Source organism: Mus caroli, chromosome 2 (assembly GCF_900094665.2).
Source record: "Mus caroli chromosome 2, CAROLI_EIJ_v1.1, whole genome shotgun sequence".
Lineage (NCBI taxonomy): Eukaryota > Metazoa > Chordata > Mammalia > Rodentia > Muridae > Mus > Mus caroli.
This window is the reverse complement of record NC_034571.1, coordinates 157976474-157980381: the sequence shown is the minus strand read 5'-3', so window position 1 is coordinate 157980381 and position 3908 is coordinate 157976474. Positions and strand designations below refer to the sequence as shown.

Below are 3908 nucleotides of genomic sequence, written 5' to 3'. Positions count from 1 at the left end.
AAAGAAAGAAAGAAAGAAAGAAAGAGAAGGAAGGAAGGAAGGAAGGAAGGAAGGAAGGAAGGAAGGAAGGAAGGAAGGAAGGAAGGAAAGAAAACTTGCTGCATGTCTGCTGCATGCTGGTACTGTGTTGGCACATGGCAATAGATAGAATTCATGGACCAGGCATGGCAGTGCACACCTTTACTCCCAATACTGGGGGGAGGGGGGGCACCGTGGCAGAGGAAGGTGGATCTCTTTCCGTTCAAGGCCAGCCTGGTCTACAGGGTAAATTTCAGGCCAGATAGGGAGAAAGGGAAAGGGAGGGGACAGAGTGGAGGTGAAAGATGGGGGAGGAAGAGGGAGAAGGAGAGTGGCAGGGAAGGGAGGAAGGAAGGGGAAGGGAGGGAAAAGAAAGGGGGGAGGGAAAGGAAAGGAGGGAAGAGGAAGGAAGGAAAAGGAGAAAAATCACAGGAAGGTGGGGCAGATGGCTTAGTGGTTAAGAGCATGTAGAAAGCATATATCAAATATCTAATATTCATATATTATATCAGCATATTAAGAAGTCTGAGCTTGGGGCCAGGCGGTGGTGAGGCACACCTTTAGTCTCAGCACTTGGGAGGCAGAGGCAGGTGGATTTCTGATTTTAGGGCCAGCCTGATCTATAAAGTGAGTTCCAGGACAGCCACGGCTACACAGAGAAACCCTGTCTCGAAAAACCAAAACAAACAAACAAAAAAAACCCTGTCTCCAACAAAAAAAAAAAAAAAAAAAAAAAAAATCTGAGTTTGTTTCCCAATACCCACATCAGGCCATTCACAGTCACCTGTGACTCCTATCTTACATCTCTGGCCTCAGGTAGCACTGCGGCTCACATTCAGATACACACATACACACATAATTCAAAATAATAAAAACAAATACTATAAAAGTCATGGTACCACTATTAATAGTGGGTAATCAGAAGCAGGTACAAGCAGGCACTACAACTTTCTAAAACAACAACAATGCCACAGAAGTGAGCATCTAATGAGCACCATGCTGTGGACAGGAGGATCAACAGGGCACCAACACCACACAAAGGGCAACCCTGAAGACTACTAAGATGTGACATTAAGGGCTCTTGGGGTCTCCCAGAGACTGAGCCACCAACTAGGGAGCATGCATGGGCTGGACCTAGGACCCCAGCACATATATGTGGCAGATGTGTAGCTTGGTCTTCATGTAGGTCCACCAACAACTGCAGTAGGGGCTGACGCCCAACTGTGGATCCCGTTCCTCTAACCAGGCTGCCTTGTCTGGCTTCAATGGGAGATGTGCCTAGTCCCGCAGTGACCTGATGTGCCACGGTGGGTTGATAACAAGGGGGGGGGGGGGGTGCTTCTCCCTTATCAGAGAAGGGGAAGAGGGAACGGGAGGACTATGTGAGGAAGGCCTGGGAGGAGGTAGGGGCTGCAATCGTGATGTTAAATAAATAAATAAATAGGGAGAAATGTGAAATTAAGACAAATTCACAGCTGCTTATCTCTGCCAAAAATAACTAGTGAAATCAGACAATTTCTGCAAATGTTACCTAGATTTACAATCAAAATGCCCGTTAACTCCTCACACTGAAAAGCAAGAGGCAAGCATCATCATCTGTATCTGCAATCCAAAAACTGCCAAGGCCAAGGCTTAGTCCTAAGCCAGCCTGGGCTATATAGGCAAGTCCTCTCCCAAAAATAAATTGTGAGTTGAAGACATAGATCAATGTGAGGGCTTGCCAACATGTACAAAAAACTAGGTTCGATCTTAGGACCACCCCACCCCCAAAAAAGGCAAACAGGATTAACAAACAGTTTAGAGAATGTTTTTATTTATTCGTATGTGAGTGTGCCTGTGCATGTCGGGCCCCATCACAGAAATGTTGGAAGTCAAAAAAGAACTTCCAGATATTTATTCTCTCAGCCACCATGGGGCCCCAGCCCAGCCTTGGCAGCAAACTCCTTTACCCACTAAGCCAACTCCAATAATATGTATATAATGTTGGGCATCTAAAAGACAGGATACATAACTGAAATGAATGAAGGTAACTAAAAGTGAAAGTTTTTAGCTCAGCACAGCCAGGATGTAATGCCATGCATTTTTGCATTTTCTCAAACACACACTACATGTAGCCTCAGAGGGGGACCAAAAAAAAAAAAAAAAAGATAAATAAAACTGTTTTTAAAAATGCTGGCTGTGTTGACACATGCCTTTAATTCCAACATCAGGCCACCCAGTTTACACAGTGGGACATTACCTCAGGAGAACAGAGTTGCAGGGCGCACCATTCTGCATCTGAGCAGCTAAGGAAAGAGAGCACAGAAGCCTAGCGGCAGTAATCTATGAACTGGCCTCACCTCTTTGCTGAGCTTAAGTTAGTAAGGACCTAGTTACAGAAAGGAAGCTGGCTTGTCAGCAAGCTGCTCGCAGCTGCTTGCTCTACAGCTCCTCCCTCACTCCCTCCTGCTCTCCCTCTCTCCCTCTGTCTCACACACTCTCTCCCTCTCTGAAAAGGCTGTGTAAGTCCTGCAGGATCACACAAAATAAATACAGGCAAAGGGGGTGGGAGTGGGGGTGGAGGTGAGCAGGCTCCACCAGTAGAAGGCTTTCCACAGGAACTGCTACAGGGTCAAAAGTTTACAGTGGTTTCAATTTCACCTTTTAGCAGCCAATCAGCAAACAGAGACTGCACTGACCCTCGGGCTGCAGGAGCATTAACTCCCTGGCTACCAGAACTGCTGCTGCTGTTCCTCCTGGCTTCTCTTAAGAAGAAAAGGGTGTGTGTTTGTTTGTTTGTTTGTTTGTTTGTTTGTTTGTTTTTAAAAGGGGGAGTGGACACCCTAAGTTCAGGTGACTAATTTATTTTAAACCGCCGTTTGTGCAGAAAAATGATTTGATAATTATCCTTTCTCCTTCAATTCAAGGTTTCTTTATCTTAGAGCATCCAACAAACCAAGTGATAATGATATAAAGACAAAGAAATAATTGGGGTGTGTTAGGAAAAGATTTCCTTCCACGACGCTTCGATTCTACCAACAACCTAAAGAACTGATAGGAGATGATACCCGATTAGTCCCCTGCGAATGCTTTGAAAAGAAACTCGATAATGCAGGCTGTCAATTAAAGTGTTTAGGTTCTGACTCCCTCAGGTCACTGATACAACTGAATTATGCCACTCTTTTCACAAGAGGTGGCTACAGAAATACAGCTAGAGCTTCTCCGGGGCCATGTGTGTCCCTGTGTTCTCGCCAACCCCCCAGAACCCAGTGCAGCCTCCGCCTGGAACAAACTCAAAAGCAAAGCCTTTCAGCAGAGCTGGCCTCCTGATTGCTCTTTCATATAAATGTCCTACAAATGCAAAAGCTCAATACGCTGATCCATCACTACTGCTCTCAGAGCTCTGTGCTAACAGTCGGCAGGGCCAAGATGGAGAGGACAGGGCAGGCACAACCACATCCCACGCGGCCCCCATTTCCCCTTCTCTCTCCTCCTCCCCAGGGCAATAAGGAAGCAGGACACTGACGCCTGAGAGCTTGAAGCCAGCATGGCAATTTGGGGTTTTCTCGGTTTTGGTCTTTGTCTGGGGTTCTGTTTTGTTTTTTGTTTGGTTGGTTTTTTGGGGGTGTTTTGCCTGTTTTTTTAAAGGGATGGTTATGGGAGGGAATTTAAGACAATCTCTCTCTAAAGTCCCAAATGGTGGAAAAACAGCAGCAATCCTCCTGCCCCAGCCTCAAAGTCCTGGGCTTACAAGTGTGAGACACCATTCCTTGAATCCCACAAGACAAGGAGGAAACAGCTGTAAAAACTCTCCTATAGCCGGGCGTGGTGGCGCACGCCTTTAATCCCAGCACTTGGGAGGCAGAGGCAGGCGGATTTCTGAGTTCGAGGCCAGCCTGGTCTACAGAGTG

General features: G+C 46.5%; 1 protein-coding gene across 5 annotated transcripts in view; it reads right to left on the bottom strand.

The window, feature by feature from the left end:
* The window catches only part of Ncoa3 (nuclear receptor coactivator 3), an 82478-nt gene that overhangs the window by 40536 nt on the left and 38034 nt on the right, over positions 1-3908 (bottom strand). The window lies entirely within an intron of this gene.